This window comes from Chiloscyllium plagiosum, unplaced genomic scaffold (genome assembly GCF_037043375.1).
Source record: "Chiloscyllium plagiosum isolate Xiang-an unplaced genomic scaffold, Cpla_swu_hap1 HiC_scaffold_18, whole genome shotgun sequence".
Taxonomy (NCBI): Eukaryota; Metazoa; Chordata; class Chondrichthyes; order Orectolobiformes; family Hemiscylliidae; genus Chiloscyllium; species Chiloscyllium plagiosum.
In genome coordinates this window covers 57,264,678-57,285,339 of record NW_028270156.1, presented here as the reverse complement: position 1 = coordinate 57,285,339, position 20,662 = coordinate 57,264,678, and the positions used below count along the sequence as shown (strand labels likewise).

Genomic DNA, 20,662 nt, shown 5'->3' with positions numbered 1-20,662 from the left:
GCGGTGCGTTAGGCAACAGGATGAGATTTCTTTTGCATTTATTGATGCAATTTGACCGATTTTGTTCAATGCTGATACTTACTGTTTGGAGGATAACCTGCTGTAGTTGCATGTTAGAATGTTTTTACGACATGGCCAGTGAATTTGTGTAGTTTGCTTGTCCATTTCAGAGGATAGTTAACATGCGTACTAGTGACCCTAAAATAACATAGAGGCCAAATCAGTTCAGAATGACCAGTCTACTTCACTGAAGGCTTTTGATGGTAAAGGAACACTTCATTCACCAATAAATGATAATTTCATGGCTGCCTTGACTGGGATTCAGTTTTAGTTCCAGTTTAAACGGTAAAGTCACCAGAGTCCTACTGGTTGTACAGTTTTACTAATGAATTGAACTGAAATTTCATAAGCTGTCATGTGACCGGCTTTGAATTGTGTCCCCACATGTTAACCTAGGCCCCAGGATTTACGAATCCATGATCGTTATGTTCTGAGACTCCACCAATTTGGAATAATTCCGTCATGTTTAACCAATTGCCTGGCAGTGAAATAGTCAGTTGATGTGTCATCTATATATTATTTGACCCATTGACTCACTGAGGATGATTGATACAGAACATAGTGCTCATAAACTTGCCTTTATGTCAGCAATGAAGCAGCCAACTGAGATATCACAGATTGGATGCAGTATCTGTGATGCAGTATACACAATTCTTTTAGACTTTAATTATTGAACAACTACAAGAGGAGAATGTATAATATGTTGAAATGAATGAAAGTTAGCTGGATCTCAGTCACCCAAACTAGTCAACATGTACACAGCCTTGGTTTTTGATGTAATGTTGACATTCATAACAAACTAGTCCTGAGGCAAGAGAGCACAGGGAATTTCGACAGGACACGTCCTCATGTAGATTTAAGGATCTCTTGTGGTGCATCTTCCTGGTTGTTGATGTGATGTTTGTGATGGCCAGTCCAGTGCAGTGGATCGATATTGGAATGATATGGGTTGGTCCTACTGAGGCTCTCCTGGATCATTGAGCGGAGTGGAGGAGCAGGCATTCTGAGGCTGATGTTGTTCTTAACGTCTGCTTAATATTTGTAGTTCAAAATGCTGTCACCAACGTATCTCCTTTATGAAATACTATACTACATCAGTCACCCTGAGATGGAACTGCCAGTCAGACTATCAGGCTGAGTACAGATATAAGGTGGAGACAATTGGAGATCCACCTTCAAATAGCACTGTTACTGATGAGTCGATTACAGTGGTGGATCTGAACCCTGGGCCCAATTACACATTCAACTGGAGCAGATGGTACAGCATCAGTTCCAGTTACAGTTTGTTTTACAACAGTAAGGAAGCTGTTCAGTATGAATTATGGACTAATATTAGGCTGAATATTTGAATGAATTGGAATGATATGGATTGGTCCGGCTGAGGCTCTCCTAGGTCAATCTGAGGTGGAAAGGAACATGCAAGGTGGGGCTGATGTTCTCAACATCTCATTTCTATTGTTCTGCTGTGATCATCACCAATGGAAAATCTCTCTCTCTTTTAATGTTCTCTCTTTCCTATTGAAGAGTAAGCACAAACGTGTTTTTATTATCAGGAATTTGACACATTGTGACATTCAAGATTGAATATCACGATCTTCACAGATTGAGATTACTTCAGATATGATCTTGGTTTGTATCTGGAAACATCTGAAGCTGCATGTGTTCCATCTTTCTCGGATCATTCAGGATTGTTTGGAGGAAATGTATGTACTAGAATGAAGTAAGGATTCTGCTGAGGAAAGGGAAAAGTGCAGTCCGTTAGGCAACAGGATGAGATTTCTTTTGGATTTATTGATGGAATGTGACCATTTTTGTTCATTGCTGCTATTTACTGTTCAGAGGTTGTCTGCTGTAGTTGCATGTTAGAATGTTTTTTTGACATGAACAACGATGTGTGATTTGCTCATCCATTTCAGAGGATAATTAGCGTGCAGTCATGTTGCTGGTGACCCTGGAATGACATGGAGGCCGAATTAGTTCAGAATGGCAGATCTCCTTCTCAAAAGGTCATTGATGATTGAAGTGTTTATTTTTGCATCAATAATTTCATGGCTGCCTTGACTGTGATTCACCTTTTAATTCCAGTTTTAAAGGTAAAGTCGCCAGAATCCTGCTCGACCTACTCGAAACTGAAATGAAATAATAAATCTTCAGCTTAGCAAGTGATCCTAATGCTATAGTGTTTCCTGTATTTACTGACTGGGATGGTATCAGTAATAACCTCATGGATTCCAAAATTTGGCACATTGTTTTCATGTTGCACGTAGTCAGCATCGTTTTCTGAGCAGTCCTGAACCTGTATGGTTGAAATTTTGGAATAGAGAAGAAAGTAGGGACTGCAGCAGTATGGAATGAATATGATCTATTCTGCTTTCTCTCCCTTTGATTACTGATGTGGTAAATATTGGAATAATTCTTTTTTTGTCCACTCCTGCCTCTCATATCTTGATTCTCTGGGAGATGTAAAGTCTCTCAACCTTAAAAATATTTTGCACTTTGACATCACTTTGGGCCAGAACATTCCAGAGATTCACAGCTCTTTAAATGAAGAATTGTTTCCTTATTTCAGTCCTAAATGATTGGCATCACGCTGCCCCTTGTAAATGTCCCAGCTGGGGGGAGATCATGCCTAACCATCCTCCCTTTCAAGTCTCTTCATAACCTTTTCATGTTTCATCATGATTACTTGTCTTGTTCTTAACTCCTGAGCACATGGATCCATTTACTTAGCTTCTTACCATAGGACATCAGTCTCATTCCATGGACCAAGGCTTGTGAACCTTCCCAGTACTGCCTTCACTGCAAGCATCTCCTTCCAAAAATATCGAGTTTGAAGTTTTAGTATGTTGAAGGCTGTGCATGGTCATGAGCTAAATGCTGTAGGAGTAAATATTGTGGTTTTGACTTCAGAAACACCAGACAACAGCACAATGTTTTTACTCATAAATGTATTATTAATATATGTATTTGCAATGGACAACTTTCACATATTGAATGAGTGAATATAACCCTCTGCACATTATTTGATGGGCAGACTTCCACCAACTATATAATGGCCATGCCACTGACAATTCCTTCCAAGCTAGCATTCATGAAATGTGATCATTGTGGACAGGAACTCTCGTGAAGGTTAATAATGTTTAAATCATCTGTTAATGAGAGAACAAGTGGTTGAAAACTTGGCAGTTTATCTAATTCCCACAATTTTGTTTCTCCCCTGCATGCCCTCTCCCTCTTGTTGTGAACAAGAGAGAGAGAGAGATGAATTGAATTACTTTATTTTTCTTCTGTCTGTGAGTAGAGGTCATCCTTTTGCCATTTGAAGTAGGCTGTGGTTTGCCCCAATCTTTAAGGGATCCAAGACAAAAACAAAAGTCAAGATTCTTCAAACACCGAAACTCAGGAGAAGATCATTAGCATACACAGATGCAAGTCAAGCATACACTTGCAGAAGCACTCAGGGAGACAAAAAGGGAAAGAGAAGAGTTTACAATTTGGAATTATTGAAAACTCAGTAACTCTGGCATTATCATTTCGAAAGACTTCCTATTTAAGTGTGCATTTTTCTCTTCTTCATACAAGTTCCAGTTAGATATGCAGGTTTCTTTTAAACAGCACGTTTTAACAGTGTGTATATGATGATATGGCAGCAGAGCTCACTGCTCTGAGCTATCCTAGTTCTTACTTGATAGCAGAGTCTCTAACAAATGACCACTGATGGCAGAGTTACATTACAGCATTGTTCAGACATTCAGCTGCATATCCAGGAAATGCTAAATCTCTATCTTTTCCCAAGTACTTTCCCTGATTTCTATCTTGTTCAGTTAAAGCATTTTGTTAACAACATTGACTGAAACATTTAATTATATCTGTTACGAAGTGAATGTCAACACTTGGAATTCTGGGTAATCCAAGATGGAGGATGGGAAAAATTTCTGGCTATAAGAGCTGCTCCTTTTTTTGAGGTATTTTAGGTGTTGGAGGTGATTTCCTCGAATTCCAGGAGCAGCAATTACTGTTTTATATGCTGTTGCATTGTTTTGGAACTTTGGAAAAAAAAAGTCAAAACAGCAGCAGCTTAAAAGGGAGAAGAGCAGACAAAGGAAACATGTGGTGAGGACAGTGCAGGAGAGAGAGAGAAAACCTGCACAGTTACTGTCTTTGCTGTTTGAATTCGTGTATCGCTGGACATCGGAGTGCATCTGGGAAAATTAACAAACCGTGAAATTCACAACTAACCTTGGAGGAACTGTTGGGCAAAGTTCACAGCACAGAATCGAATAAGTTAATTGTTGTTTTAAGTCTGTCCAAGAGAAAGGCTGCAGTAGTGAGTATCATGGATTCTTTCTTGATTATATGTTTTTGGAGATAAGTCTCTTGATTAAACTTAAAATATAAGTCATAGCTATTAATTTAACCTGGAGCAGTGTATGCAGAGGAATAAGATGGTGTCATTTTCTGGGTCTGTAGATTGTGAAGGCGCAAAAGTGGTTTTGCAGTCATATGTGCTTCTTGTCAGATGTGGGAGTTTAAAGAGAGTTTAAGGGTTACTGCGGATTATATCTGCCGTAAATGCTGTTGGTTGCAAATCTTATCAGATCGAGTGGATCGGTTGGAGAGACAGATAGAAGCGATGAGGAATTTGCAACAGCAACAGTATGTGATGGATGGCAGTTATAGGAAGGGGGGAAAGTCTCAGATACAGTCACAAAAATGGGTTAACTCCAGGATGGGTAAGAGAGGTAGGCAGCTAGTGCAGGAGTCTTTTGTGGATATACACATTTCAAATAGATATGCAGTTTTGGAAAATGTAGGGGGTGATGGGTTCTCAGGGGAATGTAGCACAAACAGCCAAGTTTCTGGTATTGAGAATGGCTCTAATGCAATGAGGGTTACGTCGGCTTCCAAGAGATCAATTGTGTTAGGGGATTCTGTAGTCTGAGGTACAGACAGACGTTTCTGTGGCCAGCAAAGAAAAAGCAGAATGGTGTGTTGTTTCCCAGGTGCCAGGATCAAGGATGTCTCTGAGAGGGTGCAGAATGTTCTCACGGGGGAGAGGGGCCAGCAGGAGGTCATTGTCCACATTGGAACCAATGACATTGGAAGGGAAAATATTGAGACTCTGAAGGGAGATTACAGAGAGTTAGGCAGAAATTTAAAAAGGAGGTCCTCAAGGGTAGTAATATCTGGATTACTCCCAGTGCTACGAGCTAGTGAGGGCAGGAATAGGAGGATAGAGCAGATGAATGCATGGCTGAGGAGCTAGTGTATGGGAGAAGGATTCACATTTTTGGATCATTGGAATCTCTTTTGGGGTAGAAGTGACCTGTACAAGAAGGACGGATTGCATCTAAATTGGAAGGGGACTAATATTCTGGCAGGGAACTTTGCTAGAACTGCTTGGGAGGATTTTAACTAGTAAGGTAGGGGGATGGGACCCAGGGAGATAGTGAGGAAAGAGATCGATCTGAGACGGGTACAGCTGAGAACAGAAGCGAGTCAAACAGTCAGGGCAGGCAGGGACAAGGTAGGACTAATAAATTAAACTGCATTTATTTCAATGCAAGGGGCCTAACAGGGAAGGCAGATGAACTCAGGGCATGGTTAGGAACATGGGACTGGGATATCATAGCAATTACGGAAACATGGCTCAGGGGTGGGCAGGACTGGCAGCTTAATTTTCCAGGATACAAATGCTACAGGGAGGATAGAAAGGGAGGCAAGAGAGGAGGGATAGCATTACAGCTGTGCTGAGGGAGGATATTCCCGGAAATACATCCAGGGAAGTTATTTGGGTGGAACTGAAAAGCCAGAAAGGGATGATCATGTTATTGGGATTGTATTATAGACCCCCCCCCCAGTAGTCAGAGGGAAATTGAGAAACAAACTTGTAAGAAGATCTCAGCTATCTGTAAGAATAATAGGGTAGTTATGGTAGGGGATTTTAACTTTCCAAACATCGACTGGGACTGCCATAGTGTTAAAGGTTTAGATGGAGAGGAATTTCTTAAGTGTGTACAAGACAATTTTCTGATTCAGTATGTGGATGTACCTACTAGAGAAGGTGCAAAATTTGACCTACTCTTGGGAAATAAGGCAGGGCAAGTGACTGAGGTGTCAGTGGGGGAGCACTTTGGGGCCAGCAACCCTAATTCTATTTGTTTTAAAACAGTGATGGAAAAGTATAAACCAGATCTAAAAGTTGAAGTTCTAAATTGGAGAAAGGCCAATTTTGACGGTATCAGGCAAGAACTTTCAAAAGCTGATTGCAGGCAGATGTTCGCAGGTAAAGGGACGGAGGGAAAATGGGAAGCCTTCAGAAACGAAATAACAAGAATCCAGAGAAAGTATATTCCTGTCAGGGTGAAAGGGAAGGCTGGTACGTGTACAAAATGCTGGATGACTAAAGAAATTGAGGGTTTGGTTAAGAAAAAGAAGGAAGCATATGTCAGGTATAGACAGGATAGATCGAGTGAATCCTTAGAAAAGTATAAAGAAAGTAGGAGTATACTTAAGAGGGAAATCAGGAGGGCAAAACGGGGACATGAGATCGCTTTGGCAAATAGAATTAAGGAGAATCCAAAGGACTTTTACAAACACATTAAGGACAAAAGGGTAACTAGGGAGAGAATAAGGCCCCTCAAAGATCAGCAAGGCGGCCTTTGTGTGGAGCCACAGAAAATGGGGGAGGTACTAAATGAATATTTTGCATCCGTATTTACAGTGGAAAAGGATATGGAAGATATAGACTGTAGGGAAATAGATGGTGACATCTTGCAAAATGTCCAGATTACAGAGGAGGAAGTGCTGGATGTCTTGAAACAGTTAAAGGTGGATAAATTCCCAGGATCAGGTGTACCAGAGAACTCTGTGGGAAGCTAGAGAAGTGATTGCTGGGCCTCTTGCTGAGATATTTGTATCATCGATAGTCACAGGTGAGGTGCTGGAAGACTGGAGGTTGGCAAACGTGGTGCCACTGTTTAAGAAGGGTGGTAAAGACAAGCCAGGGAACTATAGACCAGTGAGCCTGACCTCGGTGGTGGGCAAGTGGTTGGAGGGAATCCTGAGGGACAGGATGTACATGTATTTGGAAAGGAAAGGACTGATTCGGGATAGTCAACATGGCTTTGTGCATGGGAAATCATGTCTCACAAACTTGATTGAGTTTATTGAAGAAGTAACAAAGAAGATTGATGAGGGCAGAGCAGTAGATGTGATCTATACGGTCTTCAGTAAGGCGTTTGACAAGGTTCCCCATGGGAGACTGATTAGCAAGGTTAGATCTCATGGAATACAGGGAGAACTAGCCATTTGGATACAGAACTGGTTCAAAGGTAGAAGACAGAGGATGGTGGTGGAGGGTTGTTTTTCAGACTGGAGGCCTGTGACCAGTGGAGTGCCACAAGGATCGGTGCTGGGTCCTCTACTTGTTGTCATTTACATAAATGATTTGGATGCGAGCATAAGAGGTATAGTTAGTAAGTTTGCAGATGACACCAAAATTGGAGGTGTAGTGGACAGTGAAGAGGGTTACCTTACATTACAACAGGATATGGACCAGATGGGCCAATGGGCTGAAGAGTGGCAGATAGAGTTTAATTCAGATAAATAAGAGGTGCTTGTATTTTGGGAAAGCAAATCTTAGCAGAACTTATACGCTTAATGGTAAGGTCCTGGGGAGTGTTACTGAACAAAGAGACCTTGGAGTGCAGATCCATAGCTCCTTGAAAGTGGAGTCGCAGGTAGATAGGATAGTGAAGAAGGTATTTGGACATTGGTTAGGTCACTGTTGGAATATTGCGTGCAATTCTGTCTCCTTCCTATCGGAAAGATGTTGTGAAACTTGAAAGGGTTCAGAAAAGATTTACAAGGATGTTGCCAAGGTTGGAGGATCTGAGCTACAGGGAGAGGCTGAACAGGCTAGGGCTGTTTTCCCTGGAGTGTCAGAGGCTGAGGGGTGACCTTATAGAGGTTTACAAAATTATGAGGGGCATAGATAGGATAACTGGACAAAGTCTTTTCCCTGGGGTCGGGGAGTTCAGAACTAGAGGGCATAGGTTTAGGGTGAGAGGGGAAAGATATAAAAGAGACCTAAGGGGCAACCTTTTCATGTAGAGGGTGGTACGTTTATGGAATGAGCTGCCAGATGATGTGGTGGAGGCTGGTACAATTGCAACATTTAAGAGGCATTTGGATGGGTATATGAATAGGAAGGGCTTGGAGGGATATGGGCCGGGTGCTGGCAGGTGAGACTAGATTGGGTTGGGATATCTGGTTGGCATGGACGGGTTGGACCGAAGGGTCTGTTTCCATGCTGTACATCTCTATGACTCTTTGACCTCTCTGATAATTAAAACCTGACACACCCAGAGAAGCTAACCTCGCCTTGTAATCTGATATAAAAAAATGTTTGTCAAATGATATAACCTACCTGCCCCCTCCCCCCGAATTTCACTGATAACACTTTCTGTGTGATCTGAACATATTCCAAACCAGTAAGTTTTTTTTTTCCTTTCTAAGTCCATGTGGTTGCATATTTCAGACCTCCCTAATCTAAGTCTTGCAGCCACCTTCTTCTATTCACCCTGTTTCATGGACGAGGACAGAGCTTGGGCAGAGTTTTCAGTTTTAAAATCACCATGGGCTTTAACTTTGTTCCATTTGCCATACAATCAAGTACCACAGTGAATCAACTCCTTTCATGGCCAGTAGTCTAAACCAAAACTGTCTTTCTCCAATCTTGTCCACAGTTCTGTTCCCTGGCATATCAGAGTTCATTGGGGTTTCATCCATATTGCCGATGCATTCGAGCCTGTACCCAGTTTTTCCTGATTTCTGATTACAAAGCAATGGGACCCAATTAACTTGTCATTACGTTCTGTTGTTAGATGTTGGGCGATCTTGGCTTTCTGTCTAAACACTAAATCGTACCTTTTCACAAACCTACTGCACCATCCAGCACTGGCTTTGAAATCACTGAATCCATCTTTTTTTGGTGCTAATTCTTACACATTGTCAAGTCACGATGCTTCTGTTCAGATGACACAGATTAACCCAGTCAGCAATCTTTTCCTCTAGTTATGACATCTTTCCTCGGTTGGCATACTTCTGCTTTGGCATAGCCTATAAATGTGTGGCTTTTTTCCTATAATCTCGAACAAGCGTTTCAGAAACACAGAAATCCCTTGCAGCAGTGATGTTGTTGGTCTTCTGTGGAACTTAAACAACTTGTAGTTTAAACTGTGCTGTGTACTTGTTTCTTCATGGCGCCATTTTGTCAGGAAAGTTTGGGGAATTATACAACAAGTTTGGAGCACAACTCTATGCGACACCTACTTGTAAAGAATTGAAGCAACAGTGGGAAGACAAGGTCAAGAGCTGCCATAAGGTATCATAGATATTTGTGATGACACAGGTATTGCATTTGAATCAAAAATTTGCAAATCATGCCCTTTAAGGTTACATATATGATCAGGAAGAGACCCCTGGAAACTAGGGTCAGCTTATGCACGAGGTATGTGAAAATTATCAGATCTTTGAACAAAAAAGGTGTCTACTTATATATGAGAATGTCCTATGCACCAATATATATGGTAATTTAAATTATGCCCTGGATACTATAACCCAATTGAATTTGAATTTCTTGTATTGACAACATCCAACCAATGAGAGAGAATGATGTTGGAGGAATAAAAAACATGGGCATTTTGAAAATTGGGCAGAGCAACTGCCACTGAACTGCAGAACCAACTAACATAGGAGAGCATAGGAGAGCAAAGGGCATCCAAAGAAATAAACCTCTTGCTCTCAAAGAAATTTCAGAAGGCACTATGTATCAAAAAAGTACCATTTCCTATAAAAACACACACAGTACAAAGAAAGAAGAGGAGAAAGTGAGGTCTGCAGATGCTGGAGATCAGAGCTGGAAATGTGTTGCTGGAAAAGCGCAGCAGGTCAGGCAGCATCCAGGGAACAGGATGGGGTGGTAGATGAGGACCAGTGGGGTTCTGTCCTGGTGGCGGTTGGAGGGGCGGGACTCAAGGGCGGAGGAGCGGGAAGTGGAAGAGATGCGGTGGAGGGCATCGTCGACCACGTCGGGGGGGAAATTGTGGTCTTTGAAGAAGGAGGCCATCTGGGTTGTACGTTTTTGGAACTGGTGGTCCTGGGACCAGATGCGGCGGAGTCGAAGGAATTGGGAGAATGGGATGGCATTTTTACAGGGGGCAGGGTGGTAGGAGGTGTAGTCCAGGTAGCTGTGGGAGTCGGTCGGTTTGTAGTAGATGTCCGTGTTGATTCGATCGCCTGAGATAGAAATAGAAAGGTCGAGGAACGGGAGGGAGGAATCTGAGACTGTCCAGGTGAATTTGAGGTCGGGGTGGAAGGTGTTGGTGAAGTGGATGAACTGTTCAACCTCCTCGTGGGAGCACGAGGCGGCGCCGATACAGTCATCGATGTAGCGGAGGAAAAGGTGGGGGGTGGGGCCAGTGTAGTTGCGGAAGATGGACTGTTCCACATATCCTACGAAGAGGCAGGCATAGCTGGGGCCCATGCGGGTGCCCATGGCTACTCCTTTCGTTTGGAGGAAGTGGGAGGATTGGAAAGAGAAGTTGTTCAGGGTGAGGACCAGTTCAGTCAGTCGAAGGAGGGTGTCAGTGGAAGGGTACTGGTCGGTACGGCGGGAAAGGAAGAAGCGGAGGGCTTTGAGTCCTTCGTGATGGGGGATGGAGGTGTACCGGGATGGATGGTGAAAATAAGGCGTTGGGGACCAGGGAAGCGAAAATCATGGAGCAGGTGGAGGGCATGGGTGGTGTCCCGAACATAGGTGGGGAGTTCTTGGACTAAGGGGGACAGGACGGTGTCAAGGTATGCGGAGATGAGTTCGGTGGGGCAGGAGCAGACGGAGACAATGGGTCGGCCGGGGCAGTCAGGTTTGTGGATTTTGGGCAGGAGGTAGAAGCGGGCGGTGCGGGCTTGTGGGACTATGAGGTTGGAGGCGGTGGATGGGAGATCCCCCGAGGTGATGTGGTTATGGATGGTCTGGGAGATGATGGTTTGGTGGTGGGGGGTGGGGTCATGGTCAAGGCGGCAGTAGGAGGAGGTATCTGCGAGCTGGCGTTTGGCCTCAGTGGTGTAAAGGTCGGTGCGCCAAACTACTACCGCGCTTCCCTTGTCTGCTGGTTTGATAGTGAGGTTGGGGTTGCAACGGAGGGAGTGGAGGGCTGCGCGTTCCGAGGGTGAGAGGTTGGAGTGGGTGAGAGGGGTGGGGGAGTTCAGGTGGCGGTTAATATCTTCCAATCGCCACCAGGACAGAACCACACTGGTCCTCACCTACCACCCCACCAATCTCCATGTACAGCGCGTCATCCGCCGTCATTTCCGCCACCTCCAAACGGACCCCACCACCAAGGATATATTTCCCTCCCCTCCCCTATCAGTATTCCGTAAAGACCACTCCCTCCGTGACTCCCTTGTCAGATCCACACACCCCCACCAACCCAATCTCCACTCCCGGCACCTTCCCCTGCAACCGCAGGAGGTGCAAGACTTGCGCCCACACCTCCCCCCTCACCTCCCTCCAAGGCCCCAAAGGAAACTTCCATATCCGCCACAGATTCACCTGCACCTCCACACACATCATCTATTGCATCCTCTGCACCCAATGTGGCCTCCTCTATATTGGGGAGACAGGCCGGCTATTTGCGGAGCGTTTCAGAGAACACCTCTGGGACACCCGGACCAACCAACCCAACCACCCTGTGGCTCAACACTTCAAGTCCCCCTCCCACTCCACCAAGGATATGCAGGTGTTTGGACTCCTCCATCGCCAGACCACAACAACACGACGGTTGGAGGAAGAGCGCCTCATCTTCCTTCTAGGAACCCTCCAACCACAAGGGATGAACTCGGATTTCACCAGTTTCCTCATTTCCCCTCCCCCCCACCTTGTCTCAGTCAAATCCATCGAATTCAGCACCGCCTTCCTAACTTGCAATCTTCTTCCCGACCTCTCCGCCCCCACCCCAGTCTGACCTATCACCCTCACCTTGACCTTTTTACACCTATCACATTTCCGACGCCCCTCCCCCAAGTCCCTCCTCCCTACCTTTTATCTTAGCCTGCTGGACAAACTTTCCTCATTCCTGAAGAAGGGCTTATGCCCGAAACGTCGATTCTCCGGTTCCCTGGATGCTGCCTGACCTGCTGCGCTTTTCCAGCAACACATTTTCAACAAAGAAAGAAGATCCAAGTAGAAGACAGCAGGATCAGAAGACCAGAAGGAAGACACATAAGAGATTGTGTAGACTTTGAGAAATTAAGTTAACATAATGTTTAACAATTGTGTTATTGGAAAGCATATTAATAGAAATGTGTTCAGTTTAGGGATAGTGGTTAGTTAGAGGAAAGAATGTTTGGTTTGTTAATACTTTTGATTAGTGTTCACTACTATAGTTCGGAAATATTGTTTTTTCGTTAAATAGTGACACTTAAGGGTTCTCTTTCACCGACACTAGTCACAGATTATAAGGCAAGGCGAGCTTTGCTGTGTGTTTGGTTTTAATCAGTGGAAGGGTTTGACCTCAATATTGTAAAGTTTTGGGTGCTTATCATTCAGGATTTGGACAGATTTGGAAAGGTTTTGGTATGAAAGGTCCCAGCAGACTTAAACACACTTAGGCGATTAGTTTCCTAGATCTTTAAATAAATTTAGGTGAGAAAAATCTGTTTAATTTTGACTACTTGTAGTTGGTTAGATTAAAAGTGAAAGAAATGGCACTTTCAGTTACTAAATGTTTTCTCGGGGTGGAAGAAGTGACTGGGAATTTTATAAATAGTGAGCAAAGGACAAGCTGCTGCAATTGGTAGACAAACTGGAGTTGGAATTGCCTATCTCTCTGAAAAAGGAAGGGGTTATAACTGAAATAGCTCAGCATATAAATGTGTTAGAAAGGCCATTAGAATTTTTGGAAATGGCTAAATTTCAATTGCAGATGAAGTGGCTTAAGTAAGAAGAGGAAGAAATGAAGAGAAGATTCTTAGCGGAGCAAAGAGAGAGAAGAAAGAGAAAGGGAGTTGCAAATTTTCATTCGTATATGAATGAGTAAGAAGGTAACTAGATAGAAAGATTTGGCCCACTCAAGAACAAAGGAGGAGAGAAATGCATGGAATCAGAGAAAATGGGTGAGATTCTTAATGAGTACTTTGCATCAGTATTCACCGAGGAGAGGGACATGATGAATGTTGAGGTTAGGGATAGATGTTTGATTACTCTAGGTCAAATTGGCATAAGAGGGAGGAAGTGTTGGGTATTCTAAAAGGCTTGGTGGACAAGTCCCCAGGTGCGGATGGGACCTATCCCAGGTTACTGAGGGAAGCAAGAGAGGAAATAACTGAGGCCTTATTGGATATCTTTGCAGCATTCTTGAACACAGGTGAGGTCCTAGAGGACTGGAGAATTGCAGATGTTGTCCCCTTGTTTAAGAAGGGTAGCAAGGATAATCCAGGTAATTCTATATTGGTGAGCCTGACGTCAGTGGTAGGGAAGCTGCTGGAGAAGATATTGAGAGATAGGATCTATTTACATACTGAAAAAAATGGGCTTAAGCAACATGGATTTGTGCAAGGAAGCTCATGTCTTAATAGAATTCTTTTGAGGCTGTGACAAAGTTGATTGATGAGGGAAGGACTGTAGATATCATATACATGAACTTCACTAAGGCATTTGATAAGGTTCCCCATGGGGTCCAAGGTGTTCTAGCTAGATGGATAGAGAAGTGGCTGGGCAACAAGAGACAAAGTAGTAGTCGAAGTGAGTTTCTCAAAATGGAGAACTTTGACCAGTGGTGTTCCACAGGGCTCCTTGATGGGACCACTGTTGTTTGTGGTATATATAAGTGATCTGGAGGAAGGGATAGATGGTCTGATTAGCAAGTTTGCAGATGACACTAAGATTGGTGGAGTAGCAGATAGTGAAGGGGACTGTCAGAGAATACAAAAGAACATAGATAGATAGGTTAGAGAGTTGGGCAGAGAAATGGCAGATGGAGTTCAGTACGGACAAATGTGAGGTGATGCCTTTTGGAAGACCCAATTCAAGAGTGATCTATACTGAAAATGGAAAAGCCCTGGGAAAATTGATGTACAGAAAGATTTGGGTGTTCAGGTCCATTCAGGTACCCTGAAGGTGACAGCACTTGCCGATAGTGTGGTCAAGAAGGCATTCATTCCTTCCTCAGAAGGGGTATTGAGTACAAGAGTTGGCAGGTCATTTTACACAACTTTTGTTCGGCCACATTTGGAATACTGCATGCAGTTCTGGTCACCACATTAACAAAAAGATGTGGATGCTTTGGAGAAGGTGCAGAGGAAGTTCACCAGGATGTTGCCTGATATGGAATGCACTAGCTATGAAGGAAGTTTGAGTAGATTAGGATTATTTTCATTAGAAAGTTGGAGATTGAGGGGGGACCTGATTGAAATCTACAAAATCATGAAGGGTATAGACAGGGTGGATAGCAAAGAGCTTTTTCGCAGAGTGGGGGTTCAATTGCTAGGGGTCACTAGTTCAAGGTGAGAGGGGAAAAGTTCAATGGAGATATGGGTGGAAAGTTCTTTACGCAGAGGGTGGTGGTTCCGGGAATGTGTTGCCAGCGGAGGTGGTAGAGGCAGGCATGATAGCATCATTTAAGATGTATCTAGGCAGATACATGAATGGGCAGGGAGCAGAGGGATACAGATACTTAAAAATTAGGCAACAGGTTTAGATGGAGGATCTGGATCGGCGCAGGCTTGGAGGGCTGAAGGGCCTGTTTCTCTGCTATAATTTTTTTTGTTCTTTGAAAGTTAAATTAACAGGATGGACATGAAGGGAGAAGATAGCAGTCTATACAAATATGTTAAAAAATTGCCACATTTCAACGTTTATTTTATTTGAAAAATTGGCCAGGCAGAAGAAGTGACCAGAGAACTTATGGGTAATGCTAGTTCAGACTAAGTTGGTTGGCAAAGCTAGTGAGGTATTTGCAGTGCTATCAGATGAGGGGGTCAAGAGATTATGCAGATGTCAGACAGGCAACTTTATGAATTGGTACCAGAAACATATAGACACCGGTTCAGAAACATAAGTCTGGCCTGATTCTTTCTTTGTTGTGTTTGAAAGACTAAACATAGCAATTTTGATAGATCGGTGCAGACCTTAAAAATAGACAAGACATATGAGGCTGTAAGGGAGATTATTCTGCTGGTGGAGCTTAAAAACTCACTTCCAGAGATGATGATAACTTATGTGGACGAACAGAAAGTTCAAGAAGTGAGAAGAGTGGCAGAAATGGAGATGAATATACATTTACATCGGTGCATAAGGTGAAATTTAGCTTCTGAAAGGAATTCCATCCCGTGAGGGATAGAAATTGGGAGGAGGGGAATCCTTTAATACAAAAGGAAAAAAGATCACTCTGGAAATAGTTCACACAGGTGAAAAGGAAGTGAAAAGCCTCCGATGTTTCCACTGTGGTAGGGTGGGTCACATAAAGTACTGGTGCTGGTCATTGAAGAAAGGCACTTGGAGAGAAGATATGGTAAAAGGAGCTAAGCCAGTGGGATTAGTGCAAGTAATAAAGGAATCCCCAAGAAAAGTTGAGGAGCTGCAGGTGAGTACACAGCCTCGGGAGTCACTGGGTATTGAGGTTATGCCCAATCTCTTTAATGACTTCACTTCTGTGGGTAAAGCATACTCAGGAAGAATAGGGGAAAAAGGGAAAAAAGTTATCATTTTAAGAGCTATAGGATCTGGTCAGTCTTTAAAGTAAGAAATGAAAGCATTTGCATTCTTCCTGACGTGTTACTCAAGAGGGTGATAATTTGTGGAATAGTTAGACAAAAATGTAGCATTCCCAGTGTAAGATCAGGTTGGACAGCTAAATCAAAACTGGAGAAGTAACAGTGGGAGTGGTTGACAGAATGTCAATTCCAAGAATGTAGTTTGTTCTTGGGAACAAATGAGCAGCATGCAAGGTGGGAGTGACGCCCCTTGAGATGGAGAAATCGAAGGAAAACCTTGCAACTGAGGAATTAAAAGAAAATTATCCTGGAAGTTTTCCAGACTAAGTAATAACAAGATCCCACTATTACAAGTTACAGCAAGCAGGACTACAGACAATACCCCAGGTGCGGCCTCACGAATACCTTGAACAATTGCAGCAGAGCCTCCCTGCTCTTAATTTCAGTCCCTCTAGCAATGAAAGACAATATTCTCTTGGTCTGCACCTGCAAGTCAACTTTTCATGATTCATGTACGAGTCCCTCTGCACAGCAGCATGCTGCAGTCTTTCACCATTTAAATAATACTGAGTTATTAATTTTACTTGCAAAGTGGATAACCTCGCATTTACCAATATTGTACTCCATCTGCCAGATCCTTGCCTATTCACTTAACTTATCTAAATCTCTCCTGCAGTCCCTCCACATCCTCTGCAAGTTTGCATTTCCACTTAATTTAGTGTCATCAGAAAACTAGGATTATACTCTGTCTCCTCTTCCAAATCACTTAAATATATCACAAACAGTTGCAGGCCCAACACCGACCCCTGTGGCACCCCGCTCACCACTGATATCCAACCAGAGAAGCATTCATTTATCTCAACTCTCTGCTTTCTATTGGTTAACCAGTCCTCTATCCGTCCTATATCTAGTATATTCCCTGCAACTACATGCATTTTTATTTTACGAATGAGTCTTTTATGTGGCACCTTGTTGAATGCCTTCTAGAAATCCAAGTGTACAACACCTACCTATTGCCCTCCATCCAATGCGCTTGTTACATCCTCCAAGAACTCCAGTAAATTTGTCAAACCAGACTTTCTCTTCCTGAATCCATGCTGCATCTGCTTGATTGAATCCTGTCCATCTGGATATCTTACTATTTATTCTTTAATGATATCCTCCAGCATTTTCCTGACTACAGATGTTAAGCCAATCGGCCAATAGTTACCTGCCTTTTGCCTACATCTTTTTTTAAACAGCGGTGTGACATTTGCTGTCTTCCAGTCCACTGAGTCCTGCTTGGAATCCAGTTGGTAAATTACCACTAATGCACCCTCTGTAACTTCACACCATTTCTTTCAGCACTCCGGGATGCATTCCATCAGAACCAGGGGACATATCTACCTTTAGACCCTCAAGTTTGCTCAGGACTATCCCTTTAGTGATAACAATTGAATTGGGGTCCTCCCCTCCCATCATATCCTTAATATCATTCTTTGGCATGTTGGACACATTTTCCACTATGAAGACTGACACAAACAAGTTATTCAAGGCCTCGGCCGTTTCAGCATTACCCAATATTATCTCCCCTTCCTCATCCTGCAAGGGATCTAGGTCCACTTTAGCTACTCTTTTCCATTTTATATATTTATAAAAAACATTTCCTACCTGTTTTTATATTCTGTGCTACTTTGCAATCAAAATCCATCTTCCCTTGCTTCATTGCTTGCCTCGTGGTTCTTTGTTGCTTTTTAAAGTTTTTCCAATCTTCCTGTTTCCCACTACTCCTGGCTACTTTGTAAACCTGAGTTTTTTGGATGCCTTGCTTTATTTCCTTGGTTATCAAAGGCTTGCTATCCTTGTTTTTGACTGGAATATACTTGCCTTGATCACTGTGAAAAATCTCTTTGAAAGTCCTCCACTGTTTCTCAACTATTCCACCAAATAACTTGTGTTCCCATTCTAATTTAGCCAACTCCTTCCTCATCCCATTATCATCTCCATTGTTTAAGCATAAAATCCTGGTTTTAGATCAGGATTGCTATCCATAAACACCAACTAGCCACGAAACGACACGACCAGCTATCCTTAGTAGCCACACGCGCAGATGACAAGCAACATGAATTCGACAGGGACAACACTACTATTATAGGACAAGCCAAACAGAGAACAGCCAGGGAATTCCTAGAGGCATGGCACTCATCCACAGATTCAATCAATAAGCACATCGACCTGGACCCAATATACCGGCCACTGCAACGGACAGCTGGAACTGACAACTGGAAGCGGCAGATTCAAACCACTACAAATGCCGGAGGAAAGATCACAGAAGCGCTTCACAGGAGGCTCCCCAGCACTGATGATGTCACCTTGACAGGGGACGAAACGTTTGCAACACAAATTCCCAGCTCGGCAAACAGAACCACAACATGACAACTGCCATTCCATTCTTACATGCCTCGGATATTTCTCGATTATTTGTGCCACTGCAGCGTTATTATTGGGTGGCCTATGACTCCCTCCCATGACTTCTTCCCCTTACTGTTCCTGATCTCCACCCAACTGGGTTCTACATTTCCTTCTTATTTCCTATATTGTCTCTACCTATCGCCCTAATCTCGCTCTTAATTAAGAGCACGACCCCACCTCCCTTACCTTCCAGCCTATCCTTATTAATTACCTGATACCCTTGTGATAGAACATCCTTGTGATAGGAAGGATGACCCCAAGGAATGTGAAGATGAAGGCCATTTGAAGAATTTCAACAACCATCCCGGAAGAAAGAGGTGCATCGATTTTGGGGACTAAGCAGATTCTACTCGAAGTTTGTACTAAACTTCAGCAGTATGGTGGCAATGCTGATGGATTTACTAAAGAAGAACGTGAAATTTCAGTGGACAGAACAATGCCAGGAGGCATTTGAGAATTTAAAAGCCATATTAACCATTGCAACAGTTTTAGCGACACCAAATATTTTGAAACCCTTTAAAATTGCAGTCGATGCTAGCGATATCGGGGTTGAAGCTGTATTGATGCAGGGAGATGACAGAATTGAATGGCCAATTGGCTACTTTTCAAAGTAACTCAATATCCACCTGAGAAAATACTCCTCCATCGGAAAAAAAACTATTGAGTTTCATATTGGCCAATGTGTCGGAGACTGTTGTATACACTGATGACAACCCTCTAATGATTTTGGAAACATTTAAAATTAAAAATAAGAGACTATTTCATTAGAGTCTTATGTTACAGACTTTTACTTTACAAAATGTACATGTTGCAGGTCGTAAAAATGTGATTGCAGATGTGTTATCGTGGATTTAGAAAATTTATATGAGGTTGGACCGTATCGATTCCAATGTTATATATGTGTGCGGAATTAATATGAGAGGAATAACTTAGATTAATGACAGATGTATTTCATAGTAATGGCATTAAGAATTAGAGAAACCAAATAAAGCCATCTTTTCATTTTGATGGTTCATTTTTTCTTAAGGGGAGAGATGTTATGAAGTTGAGGGAGTGTATGCTCACCTTAAGATAGGAAGTGTTTTCTGAATTTTGAAGTAAATTTAAAGCACAGCCATAGCTGCTAGAACAGAACTGCTAAGAGATGGGCTGTTCTAAAATAGATACATGCAGCAAATGGCTGTTAAGTGGATACCTGAATTTTAGTTGCTGTTATGACAACAATTCAAATTTAACCAATTAATTTAAATTATGCCCAGGATATTAAAACCCAATTGAGTTTGAATTTATTGTATTGACAGCATCCAACCAATGAAAGGCAATGATGTTGCAGTGCAATGGCAATGAAAGGCAATGAAGCAATTTTCAATCTGCTCTGAAAATTGGGCAGAGCAACTGCTACTGAACTACAGAGCAATTGCCTTAAAGCTGGAGAGCAAAGGGCATCCAAAGAAATAAACATCTTGCTTTCAAAGAAATTTCGGAAGGTACTATGTATCAAAAAGTACTGTTTCCTGTAAAAAAAAACACACGCAGTAAAAAGAAAGTAAAAGATTCAGGGAGAACACAGCAAAATCAGAAGACCAGAAGGAAGACAGCATAAGAGACTGTGTGGACTTTGAGAAATTAAGTTAATGTAACGTTTAATAATCGTGTTGCTGGAGCAGCATATTAATAGAATTGTGTTCAGTTAAGGGATAGTGGTTAGTTAGGGGAAAGAATGTTCCGTTTGTTAGTAGTTTTGTTTAATGTTTACTATTAGAGTTCGGAAAATAAATTGTTATTCTTTCTTCAAATAGTGGAAATTAGGCATTCTCTTTCACTCACTCAAACTTCTAGCAGATTGCAAGGTAAGGCAAGCTTTTCTGGGTGTTTGGTTTTAATTAGCAAAGGGATTTGACCTCCGCATCTTTAGGTGTGCTATTTCAATAACATAGGTCTCATTTCTATCAATCTAATTAATAAGAACAATAAATTAAAACTTAGTCTGTCAAAGTTCACACAGAATTGATCCTCCTCAACTTTCTGTATCTTTTTTTGTCATCTTCTTTCCAAAATGCCTTCTCAGTTGTTTTCTAGTGTCAAGAATATTCGTTAAATGTGTCTTTATAGATAGACAGCATGGGGATTTCTTGTGCGAGCCTGGTATTTCTCTCTCAGATGGCACTTCATTCTCACCCCTTCAGATGGCAGTTGGGTGTCCTCTCTGTCCAGTTGACCCTCTGTTATATACCACCTATGACATATCAAATTATTGTTATGTGATTGGTTTCATGTTGTCAACACCATCAGATTTGAATTTAATTGGTCCTTAGTCTCCAAGTGCCTTTTTTAAATGAATTGGCCGAAATTAAGCTATTGTCTGGGTAAAAAT

The 20,662-nt window shown here is 42.5% G+C and overlaps 1 protein-coding gene across 9 annotated transcripts in view; it reads left to right on the top strand.

Moving 5' to 3' along the window:
- Positions 1-20,662, top strand: part of LOC122558100 (receptor-type tyrosine-protein phosphatase eta-like) — a 216,173-nt gene that overhangs the window by 92,377 nt on the left and 103,134 nt on the right. The window lies entirely within an intron of this gene.